The following is a 12,565-nucleotide window of genomic DNA, read 5'->3' on the forward strand; positions in this document are numbered from 1 at the left end:
TGGAGCTCTGGAGCTATGGAGCTCTGGAGGTATGGAGCTATGGAGCTCTGGAGGTATGGAGCTATGGAGCTATGGAAGTATGGAGCTCTGGTGCTATGGAGCTATGGAGCTCTGGTGCTATGGAGCTATGGAGCTCTGGTGCTATGGAGCTATGGAGCTATGGAGCTCTGGAAGTATGGAGCTCTGGTGCTATGGAGCTATGGAGCTCTGGTGCTATGGAGCTATGGAGCTCTGGTGCTATGGAGCTATGGAGCTCTGGTGCTATGGAGCTATGGTGCTATGGAGCTCTGGTGCTATGGAGCTATGGAGCTCTGGTGCTATGGAGCTATGGAGCTCTGGAGGTATGGAGCTCTGGAGGTATGGAGCTCTGGAGGTATGGAGCTTTGGAGCCCTGGAGCTCTGGAGGTATGGAGCTATGGTGCTATGGAGCTCTGAAGCCATGGAGCTCTGGTGCTATGGAGCTATGGAGCTCTGGTGCTATGGAGCTATGGAGGTATGGAGCCACCAGCCAGCACCCTCCGTGGCTGGATCAATGGAAGTGTTTTAGGTACCAGGCAGCCAAAGGGCCGAGGCCTCACGCTCGACCACGCCGGCGCAGAGTTCCAGCCGCTCGGATAAGCTCTGTCACTCACCCGCCGCGCAGCCACCGGTAACGGGGAAATGTCGCCGCCTTGTGGACACGCCGTTGTAAATGAATGGGCTTTCGCACTTAGTGCAATTTTCGCCAACTCTCTGACTTAGAGCTATGGAAGTATGGAGCTATGGAGCCACCAGCCACCCAGGCTGGAGCTCTGGAGCTCTGGAGGTATGGAGCTCTGGTGCTATGGAAGTATGGAGCTCTGGTGCTATGGAAGTATGGAGCTATGGAGCTATGGAAGTATGGAGCTATGGAGCTATGGAAGTCTGGAGCTATGGAAGTATGGAGCTATGGAGCTATGGAAGTATGGAGCTCTGGAGCTATGGAGCCACCAGCCAGCACCCTCCGTGGCTCAACCACGCCGGCCCAGAGTTCCAGCCGCTCGGCTTCACTCTCTCACAAGCCCCGCCTGGAGCTCCCCGGCCCACCCCTGGTACCTCAACTACCGAGGCCAGCCGCTCGACCACGCCGGCGCAGAGTTCCATCCGCTCGGATAAGCTCTGCCACTCACCCGCCGCGCAGCCACCGGTAACGGGGAAATGTCGCCGCCTTGTGGACACGCCGTTGTAAATGAATGGGCTTTCGCACTTAGTGCATTTTTCGCCAACTCTCTGACTTAGAGCTATGGAAGTATGGAGCTATGGAGCCACCAGCCACCCAGGCTGGAGCTATGGAGCTCTGGAGGTATGGAGCTCTGGTGCTATGGAAGTATGGAGCTCTGGTGCTATGGAAGTATGGAGCTCTGGTGCTATGGAAGTATGGAGCTATGGAAGTATGGAGCTCTGGTGCTATGGAGCTATGGAGCTCTGGTGCTATGGAAGTATGGAGCTATGGAAGTATGGAGCCCTGGTGCTATGGAGCTATGGAGCTCTGGTGCTATGGAGCTATGGAGCTCTGGTGCTATGGAGCTATGGAGCTCTGGTGCTATGGAGCTATGGAGCTCTGGTGCTATGGAAGTATGGAGCTCTGGTGCTATGGAAGTATGGAGCTCTGGTGCTATGGAAGTATGGAGCTATGGAAGTATGGAGCTCTGGTGCTATGGAGCTATGGAGCTCTGGTGCTATGGAAGTATGGAGCTATGGAAGTATGGAGCTCTGGTGCTATGGAGCTATGGAGCTCTGGTGCTATGGAGGTATGGAGCTCTGGTGCTATGGAGCTATGGAGCTCTGGTGCTATGGAGCTATGGAGCTCTGGTGCTATGGAGCTATGGAGCTCTGGTGCTATGGAGCTATGGAGCTCTGGTGCTATGGAGCTATGGAGCTCTGGAGGTATGGAGCTCTGGTGCTATGGAGCTCTGGAGCTCTGGTGCTATGGAGCTCTGGTGCTATGGAGCTATGGAGCTCTGGAGGTATGGAGCCACCAGCCAGCACCCTCCGTGGCTGGATCAATGGAAGTGTTTTAGGTACCAGGCAGCCAAAGGGCCGAGGCCTCACGCTCGACCACGCCGGCGCAGAGTTCCAGCCGCTCGGATAAGCTCTGTCACTCACCCGCCGCGCAGCCACCGGTAACGGGGAAATGTCGCCGCCTGGCGGACACGCCGTTGTAAATGAATGGGCTTTCGCACTTAGTGCAATTTTCGCCAACTCTCTGACTTAGAGCTATGGAAGTATGGAGCTATGGAGCCACCAGCCACCCAGGCTGGAGCTATGGAGCTCTGGAGGTATGGAGCTCAGGTGCTATGGAAGTATGGAGCTATGGAGCTATGGAAGTATGGAGCTATGGAGCTATGGAGCTCTGGAAGTATGGAGCTATGGAGCTCTGGAGCTATGGAGCCCTGGAGCCCTGGAGCTATGGAGCTCTGGTGCTATGGAGGTATGGAGCTCTGGAGGTATGGAGCTCTGGAGGTATGGAGCTATGGAGCTATGGAGCCCTGGAGCTATGGAGCTATGGAGCCCTGGAGCTATGGAGCTATGGAGCCCTGGAGCTATGGAGCTATGGAGCTCTGGTGCTATGGAGCTATGGAGCTCTGGTGCTATGGAGCTATGGAGCTCTGGTGCTATGGAGCTATGGAGCTCTGGTGCTATGGAGCTATGGAGCTCTGGAAGTATGGAGCTATGGAGCTCTGGAGGTATGGAGCTATGGAGCCCTGGAGCTATGGAGCCCTGGAGCTATGGAAGTATGGAGCTCTGGTGCTATGGAGCTATGGAGCTCTGGTGCTATGGAGCTATGGAGCTCTGGAGCTATGGAGCTCTGGAGGTATGGAGCTATGGAGCTATGGAGCTATGGAGGTATGGAGCTATGGAGCTATGGAAGTATGGAGCTCTGGTGCTATGGAGCTATGGAGCTCTGGTGCTATGGAGCTATGGAGCTCTGGTGCTATGGAGCTATGGAGCTATGGAGCTCTGGAAGTATGGAGCTCTGGTGCTATGGAGCTATGGAGCTCTGGTGCTATGGAGCTATGGAGCTCTGGTGCTATGGAGCTATGGAGCTCTGGTGCTATGGAGCTCTGGTGCTATGGAGCTCTGGTGCTATGGAGCTATGGAGCTCTGGTGCTATGGAGCTATGGAGCTCTGGAGGTATGGAGCTCTGGAGGTATGGAGCTCTGGAGGTATGGAGCTTTGGAGCCCTGGAGCTCTGGAGGTATGGAGCTATGGTGCTATGGAGCTCTGAAGCCATGGAGCTCTGGTGCTATGGAGCTCTGGAGCTCTGGAGGTATGGAGCTCTGGAGGTATGGAGCTATGGAGCCCTGGAGCTCTGGAGGTATGGAGCTATGGTGCTATGGAGCTCTGAAGCCATGGAGCTCTGGTGCTATGGAGCTCTGGAGCTCTGGAGGTATGGAGCTCTGGAGGTATGGAGCTATGGAGCCCTGGAGCTCTGGAGGTATGGAGCTATGGTGCTATGGAGCTCTGAAGCCATGGAGCTCTGGTGCTATGGAGCTCTGGAGCTCTGGAGGTATGGAGCTATGGAGCCCTGGAGCTCTGGAGGTATGGAGCTATGGTGCTATGGAGCTCTGAAGCCATGGAGCTCTGGTGCTATGGAGCTCTGGAGGTATGGAGCTCTGGAGGTATGGAGCTCTGGAGGTATGGAGCTATGGAGCCCTGGAGCTCTGGAGGTATGGAGCTATGGTGCTATGGAGCTCTGAAGCCATGGAGCTCTGGTGCTATGGAGCTATGGAGCTCTGGTGCTATGGAGCTATGGAGGTATGGAGCCACCAGCCAGCACCCTCCGTGGCTGGATCAATGGAAGTGTTTTAGGTACCAGGCAGCCAAAGGGCCGAGGCCTCACGCTCGACCACGCCGGCGCAGAGTTCCAGCCGCTCGGATAAGCTCTGTCACTCACCCGCCGCGCAGCCACCGGTAACGGGGAAATGTCGCCGCCTTGTGGACACGCCGTTGTAAATGAATGGGCTTTCGCACTTAGTGCAATTTTCGCCAACTCTCTGACTTAGAGCTATGGAAGTATGGAGCTATGGAGCCACCAGCCACCCAGGCTGGAGCTCTGGAGCTCTGGAGGTATGGAGCTCTGGTGCTATGGAAGTATGGAGCTCTGGTGCTATGGAAGTATGGAGCTATGGAGGTATGGAAGTATGGAGCTATGGACGTATGGAGCTATGGAGCTCTGGAAGTATGGAGCTATGGAGCTCTGGAGGTATGGAGCCCTGGAGCTATGGAGCCCTGGAGCTATGGAAGTATGGAGCTCTGGTGCTATGGAGCTATGGAGCTCTGGTGCTATGGAGCTGTGGAGCTATGGAGCTCTGGAGCTATGGAGCTCTGGAGGTATGGAGCTATGGAGCTATGGAGCTCTGGAGGTATGGAGCTATGGAGCTATGGAAGTATGGAGCTCTGGTGCTATGGAGCTATGGAGCTCTGGTGCTATGGAGCTATGGAGCTCTGGTGCTATGGAGCTATGGAGCTCTGGAAGTATGGAGCTCTGGTGCTATGGAGCTATGGAGCTCTGGTGCTATGGAGCTATGGAGCTCTGGTGCTATGGAGCTCTGGTGCTATGGAGCTCTGGTGCTATGGAGCTATGGAGCTCTGGTGCTATGGAGCTCTGGAGGTATGGAGCTCTGGAGGTATGGAGCTCTGGAGGTATGGAGCTATGGAGCCCTGGAGCTCTGGAGGTATGGAGCTATGGTGCTATGGAGCTCTGAAGCCATGGAGCTCTGGTGCTATGGAGCTATGGAGCTCTGGTGCTATGGAGCTATGGAGCTATGGAGCTCTGGAAGTATGGAGCTCTGGTGCTATGGAGCTATGGAGCTCTGGTGCTATGGAGCTATGGAGCTCTGGTGCTATGGAGCTATGGAGCTCTGGTGCTATGGAGCTCTGGTGCTATGGAGCTCTGGTGCTATGGAGCTATGGAGCTCTGGTGCTATGGAGCTATGGAGCTCTGGAGGTATGGAGCTCTGGAGGTATGGAGCTCTGGAGGTATGGAGCTATGGAGCCCTGGAGCTCTGGAGGTATGGAGCTATGGTGCTATGGAGCTCTGAAGCCATGGAGCTCTGGTGCTATGGAGCTCTGGAGCTCTGGAGGTATGGAGCTCTGGAGGTATGGAGCTATGGAGCCCTGGAGCTCTGGAGGTATGGAGCTATGGTGCTATGGAGCTCTGAAGCCATGGAGCTCTGGTGCTATGGAGCTCTGGAGCTCTGGAGGTATGGAGCTCTGGAGGTATGGAGCTCTGGAGGTATGGAGCTATGGAGCCCTGGAGCTCTGGAGGTATGGAGCTATGGTGCTATGGAGCTCTGAAGCCATGGAGCTCTGGTGCTATGGAGCTCTGGAGGTATGGAGCTCTGGAGGTATGGAGCTCTGGAGGTATGGAGCTATGGAGCCCTGGAGCTCTGGAGGTATGGAGCTATGGTGCTATGGAGCTCTGAAGCCATGGAGCTCTGGTGCTATGGAGCTCTGGAGGTATGGAGCTCTGGAGGTATGGAGCTCTGGAGGTATGGAGCTATGGAGCCCTGGAGCTCTGGAGGTATGGAGCTATGGTGCTATGGAGCTCTGAAGCCATGGAGCTCTGGTGCTATGGAGCTATGGAGCTCTGGTGCTATGGAGCTATGGAGGTATGGAGCCACCAGCCAGCACCCTCCGTGGCTGGATCAATGGAAGTGTTTTAGGTACCAGGCAGCCAAAGGGCCGAGGCCTCACGCTCGACCACGCCGGCGCAGAGTTCCAGCCGCTCGGATAAGCTCTGTCACTCACCCGCCGCGCAGCCACCGGTAACGGGGAAATGTCGCCGCCTGGCGGACACGCCGTTGTAAATGAATGGGCTTTCGCACTTAGTGCAATTTTCGCCAACTCTCTGACTTAGAGCTATGGAAGTATGGAGCTATGGAGCCACCAGCCACCCAGGCTGGAGCTATGGAGCTCTGGAGGTATGGAGCTCAGGTGCTATGGAAGTATGGAGCTATGGAGCTATGGAAGTATGGAGCTATGGAGCTATGGAGCTCTGGAAGTATGGAGCTATGGAGCTCTGGAGGTATGGAGCTAAGGAGCCCTGGAGCCCTGGAGCTATGGAGCTCTGGTGCTATGGAGGTACGGAGCTCTGGAGGTATGGAGCTCTGGAGGTATGGAGCTATGGAGCTATGGAGCCCTGGAGCTATGGAGCTATGGAGCCCTGGAGCTATGGAGCTATGGAGCCCTGGAGCTATGGAGCTATGGAGCTCTGGTGCTATGGAGCTATGGAGCTCTGGTGCTATGGAGCTATGGAGCTCTGGTGCTATGGAGCTATGGAGCTCTGGTGCTATGGAGCTATGGAGCTCTGGAAGTATGGAGCTATGGAGCTCTGGAGGTATGGAGCTATGGAGCCCTGGAGCTATGGAGCCCTGGAGCTATGGAAGTATGGAGCTCTGGTGCTATGGAGCTATGGAGCTCTGGTGCTATGGAGCTATGGAGCTCTGGAGCTATGGAGCTCTGGAGGTATGGAGCTATGGAGCTATGGAGCTCTGGAGGTATGGAGCTATGGAGCTATGGAAGTATGGAGCTCTGGTGCTATGGAGCTATGGAGCTCTGGTGCTATGGAGCTATGGAGCTCTGGTGCTATGGAGCTATGGAGCTATGGAGCTCTGGAAGTATGGAGCTCTGGTGCTATGGAGCTATGGAGCTCTGGTGCTATGGAGCTATGGAGCTCTGGTGCTATGGAGCTATGGAGCTCTGGTGCTATGGAGCTCTGGTGCTATGGAGCTCTGGTGCTATGGAGCTATGGAGCTCTGGTGCTATGGAGCTATGGAGCTCTGGAGGTATGGAGCTCTGGAGGTATGGAGCTCTGGAGGTATGGAGCTTTGGAGCCCTGGAGCTCTGGAGGTATGGAGCTATGGTGCTATGGAGCTCTGAAGCCATGGAGCTCTGGTGCTATGGAGCTCTGGAGCTCTGGAGGTATGGAGCTCTGGAGGTATGGAGCTATGGAGCCCTGGAGCTCTGGAGGTATGGAGCTATGGTGCTATGGAGCTCTGAAGCCATGGAGCTCTGGTGCTATGGAGCTCTGGAGCTCTGGAGGTATGGAGCTCTGGAGGTATGGAGCTATGGAGCCCTGGAGCTCTGGAGGTATGGAGCTATGGTGCTATGGAGCTCTGAAGCCATGGAGCTCTGGTGCTATGGAGCTCTGGAGCTCTGGAGGTATGGAGCTCTGGAGGTATGGAGCTCTGGAGGTATGGAGCTATGGAGCCCTGGAGCTCTGGAGGTATGGAGCTATGGTGCTATGGAGCTCTGAAGCCATGGAGCTCTGGTGCTATGGAGCTCTGGAGGTATGGAGCTCTGGAGGTATGGAGCTCTGGAGGTATGGAGCTATGGAGCCCTGGAGCTCTGGAGGTATGGAGCTATGGTGCTATGGAGCTCTGAAGCCATGGAGCTCTGGTGCTATGGAGCTCTGGAGGTATGGAGCTCTGGAGGTATGGAGCTCTGGAGGTATGGAGCTATGGAGCCCTGGAGCTCTGGAGGTATGGAGCTATGGTGTTATGGAGCTCTGAAGCCATGGAGCTCTGGTGCTATGGAGCTCTGGAGGTATGGAGCTCTGGAGGTATGGAGCTCTGGAGGTATGGAGCTATGGAGCCCTGGAGCTCTGGAGGTATGGAGCTATGGTGCTATGGAGCTCTGAAGCCATGGAGCTCTGGTGCTATGGAGCTATGGAGCTCTGGTGCTATGGAGCTATGGAGGTATGGAGCCACCAGCCAGCACCCTCCGTGGCTGGATCAATGGAAGTGTTTTAGGTACCAGGCAGCCAAACGGCCGAGGCCTCACGCTCGACCACGCCGGCGCAGAGTTCCAGCCGCTCGGATAAGCTCTGTCACTCACCCGCCGCGCAGCCACCGGTAACGGGGAAATGTCGCCGCCTTGTGGACACGCCGTTGTAAATGAATGGGCTTTCGCACTTAGTGCAATTTTCGCCAACTCTCTGACTTAGAGCTATGGAAGTATGGAGCTATGGAGCCACCAGCCACCAAGGCTGGAGCTCTGGAGCTCTGGAGGTATGGAGCTCTGGTGCTATGGAAGTATGGAGCTCTGGTGCTATGGAAGTATGGAGCTATGGAGGTATGGAAGTATGGAGCTATGGAAGTATGGAGCTATGGAGCTCTGGAAGTATGGAGCTATGGAGCTCTGGAGGTATGGAGCCCTGGAGCTATGGAGCCCTGGAGCTATGGAAGTATGGAGCTCTGGTGCTATGGAGCTATGGAGCTCTGGTGCTATGGAGCTATGGAGCTATGGAGCTCTGGAGCTATGGAGCTCTGGAGGTATGGAGCTATGGAGCTATGGAGCTCTGGAGGTATGGAGCTATGGAGCTATGGAAGTATGGAGCTCTGGTGCTATGGAGCTATGGAGCTCTGGTGCTATGGAGCTATGGAGCTCTGGTGCTATGGAGCTATGGAGCTATGGAGCTCTGGAAGTATGGAGCTCTGGTGCTATGGAGCTATGGAGCTCTGGTGCTATGGAGCTATGGAGCTCTGGTGCTATGGAGCTATGGAGCTCTGGTGCTATGGAGCTATGGTGCTATGGAGCTCTGGTGCTATGGAGCTATGGAGCTCTGGTGCTATGGAGCTATGGAGCTCTGGAGGTATGGAGCTCTGGAGGTATGGAGCTCTGGAGGTATGGAGCTTTGGAGCCCTGGAGCTCTGGAGGTATGGAGCTATGGTGCTATGGAGCTCTGAAGCCATGGAGCTCTGGTGCTATGGAGCTATGGAGCTCTGGTGCTATGGAGCTATGGAGGTATGGAGCCACCAGCCAGCACCCTCCGTGGCTGGATCAATGGAAGTGTTTTAGGTACCAGGCAGCCAAAGGGCCGAGGCCTCACGCTCGACCACGCCGGCGCAGAGTTCCAGCCGCTCGGATAAGCTCTGTCACTCACCCGCCGCGCAGCCACCGGTAACGGGGAAATGTCGCCGCCTTGTGGACACGCCGTTGTAAATGAATGGGCTTTCGCACTTAGTGCAATTTTCGCCAACTCTCTGACTTAGAGCTATGGAAGTATGGAGCTATGGAGCCACCAGCCACCCAGGCTGGAGCTCTGGAGCTCTGGAGGTATGGAGCTCTGGTGCTATGGAAGTATGGAGCTCTGGTGCTATGGAAGTATGGAGCTATGGAGGTATGGAAGTATGGAGCTATGGAAGTATGGAGCTATGGAGCTCTGGAAGTATGGAGCTATGGAGCTCTGGAGGTATGGAGCCCTGGAGCTATGGAGCCCTGGAGCTATGGAAGTATGGAGCTCTGGTGCTATGGAGCTATGGAGCTCTGGTGCTATGGAGCTATGGAGCTATGGAGCTCTGGAGCTATGGAGCTCTGGAGGTATGGAGCTATGGAGCTATGGAGCTCTGGAGGTATGGAGCTATGGAAGTATGGAGCTCTGGTGCTATGGAGCTATGGAGCTCTGGTGCTATGGAGCTATGGAGCTCTGGTGCTATGGAGCTATGGAGCTATGGAGCTCTGGAAGTATGGAGCTCTGGTGCTATGGAGCTATGGAGCTCTGGTGCTATGGAGCTATGGAGCTCTGGTGCTATGGAGCTCTGGTGCTATGGAGCTCTGGTGCTATGGAGCTATGGAGCTCTGGTGCTATGGAGCTATGGAGCTCTGGAGGTATGGAGCTCTGGAGGTATGGAGCTCTGGAGGTATGGAGCTATGGAGCCCTGGAGCTCTGGAGGTATGGAGCTATGGTGCTATGGAGCTCTGAAGCCATGGAGCTCTGGTGCTATGGAGCTCTGGAGCTCTGGAGGTATGGAGCTCTGGAGGTATGGAGCTATGGAGCCCTGGAGCTCTGGAGGTATGGAGCTATGGAGCTCTGAAGCCATGGAGCTCTGGTGCTATGGAGCTCTGGAGCTCTGGAGGTATGGAGCTCTGGAGGTATGGAGCTCTGGAGGTATGGAGCTATGGAGCCCTGGAGCTCTGGAGGTATGGAGCTATGGTGCTATGGAGCTCTGAAGCCATGGAGCTCTGGTGCTATGGAGCTCTGGAGGTATGGAGCTCTGGAGGTATGGAGCTCTGGAGGTATGGAGCTATGGAGCCCTGGAGCTCTGGAGGTATGGAGCTATGGTGCTATGGAGCTCTGAAGCCATGGAGCTCTGGTGCTATGGAGCTCTGGAGGTATGGAGCTCTGGAGGTATGGAGCTCTGGAGGTATGGAGCTATGGAGCCCTGGAGCTCTGGAGGTATGGAGCTATGGTGCTATGGAGCTCTGAAGCCATGGAGCTCTGGTGCTATGGAGCTATGGAGCTCTGGTGCTATGGAGCTATGGAGGTATGGAGCCACCAGCCAGCACCCTCCGTGGCTGGATCAATGGAAGTGTTTTAGGTACCAGGCAGCCAAAGGGCCGAGGCCTCACGCTCGACCACGCCGGCGCAGAGTTCCAGCCGCTCGGATAAGCTCTGTCACTCACCCGCCGCGCAGCCACCGGTAACGGGGAAATGTCGCCGCCTGGCGGACACGCCGTTGTAAATGAATGGGCTTTCGCACTTAGTGCAATTTTCGCCAACTCTCTGACTTAGAGCTATGGAAGTATGGAGCTATGGAGCCACCAGCCACCCAGGCTGGAGCTATGGAGCTCTGGAGGTATGGAGCTCAGGTGCTATGGAAGTATGGAGCTATGGAGCTATGGAAGTATGGAGCTATGGAGCTATGGAGCTCTGGAAGTATGGAGCTATGGAGCTCTGGAGGTATGGAGCTATGGAGCCCTGGAGCCCTGGAGCTATGGAGCTCTGGTGCTATGGAGGTATGGAGCTCTGGAGGTATGGAGCTCTGGAGGTATGGAGCTATGGAGCTATGGAGCCCTGGAGCTATGGAGCTATGGAGCCCTGGAGCTATGGAGCTATGGAGCCCTGGAGCTATGGAGCTATGGAGCTCTGGTGCTATGGAGCTATGGAGCTCTGGTGCTATGGAGCTATGGAGCTCTGGTGCTATGGAGCTATGGAGCTCTGGTGCTATGGAGCTATGGAGCTCTGGAAGTATGGAGCTATGGAGCTCTGGAGGTATGGAGCTATGGAGCCCTGGAGCTATGGAGCCCTGGAGCTATGGAAGTATGGAGCTCTGGTGCTATGGAGCTATGGAGCTCTGGTGCTATGGAGCTATGGAGCTCTGGAGCTATGGAGCTCTGGAGGTATGGAGCTATGGAGCTATGGAGCTCTGGAGGTATGGAGCTATGGAGCTATGGAAGTATGGAGCTCTGGTGCTATGGAGCTATGGAGCTCTGGTGCTATGGAGCTATGGAGCTCTGGTGCTATGGAGCTATGGAGCTATGGAGCTCTGGAAGTATGGAGCTCTGGTGCTATGGAGCTATGGAGCTCTGGTGCTATGGAGCTATGGAGCTCTGGTGCTATGGAGCTATGGAGCTCTGGTGCTATGGAGCTCTGGTGCTATGGAGCTCTGGTGCTATGGAGCTATGGAGCTCTGGTGCTATGGAGCTATGGAGCTCTGGAGGTATGGAGCTCTGGAGGTATGGAGCTCTGGAGGTATGGAGCTTTGGAGCCCTGGAGCTCTGGAGGTATGGAGCTATGGTGCTATGGAGCTCTGAAGCCATGGAGCTCTGGTGCTATGGAGCTCTGGAGCTCTGGAGGTATGGAGCTCTGGAGGTATGGAGCTATGGAGCCCTGGAGCTCTGGAGGTATGGAGCTATGGTGCTATGGAGCTCTGAAGCCATGGAGCTCTGGTGCTATGGAGCTCTGGAGCTCTGGAGGTATGGAGCTCTGGAGGTATGGAGCTATGGAGCCCTGGAGCTCTGGAGGTATGGAGCTATGGTGCTATGGAGCTCTGAAGCCATGGAGCTCTGGTGCTATGGAGCTCTGGAGCTCTGGAGGTATGGAGCTCTGGAGGTATGGAGCTCTGGAGGTATGGAGCTATGGAGCCCTGGAGCTCTGGAGGTATGGAGCTATGGTGCTATGGAGCTCTGAAGCCATGGAGCTCTGGTGCTATGGAGCTCTGGAGGTATGGAGCTCTGGAGGTATGGAGCTCTGGAGGTATGGAGCTATGGAGCCCTGGAGCTCTGGAGGTATGGAGCTATGGTGCTATGGAGCTCTGAAGCCATGGAGCTCTGGTGCTATGGAGCTATGGAGCTCTGGTGCTATGGAGCTATGGAGGTATGGAGCCACCAGCCAGCACCCTCCGTGGCTGGATCAATGGAAGTGTTTTAGGTACCAGGCAGCCAAAGGGCCGAGGCCTCACGCTCGACCACGCCGGCGCAGAGTTCCAGCCGCTCGGATAAGCTCTGTCACTCACCCGCCGCGCAGCCACCGGTAACGGGGAAATGTCGCCGCCTTGTGGACACGCCGTTGTAAATGAATGGGCTTTCGCACTTAGTGCAATTTTCGCCAACTCTCTGACTTAGAGCTATGGAAGTATGGAGCTATGGAGCCACCAGCCACCCAGGCTGGAGCTCTGGAGCTCTGGAGGTATGGAGCTCTGGTGCTATGGAAGTATGGAGCTCTGGTGCTATGGAAGTATGGAGCTATGGAGGTATGGAAGTATGGAGCTATGGAAGTATGGAGCTATGGAGCTCTGGAAGTATGGAGCTATGGAGCTCT

The sequence above is a fragment of the Syngnathus leptorhynchus genome, unplaced genomic scaffold, assembly GCF_054491065.1.
Source record: "Syngnathus leptorhynchus isolate UIUO unplaced genomic scaffold, UIUO_Slep HiC_scaffold_52, whole genome shotgun sequence".
NCBI lineage: Eukaryota > Metazoa > Chordata > Actinopteri > Syngnathiformes > Syngnathidae > Syngnathus > Syngnathus leptorhynchus.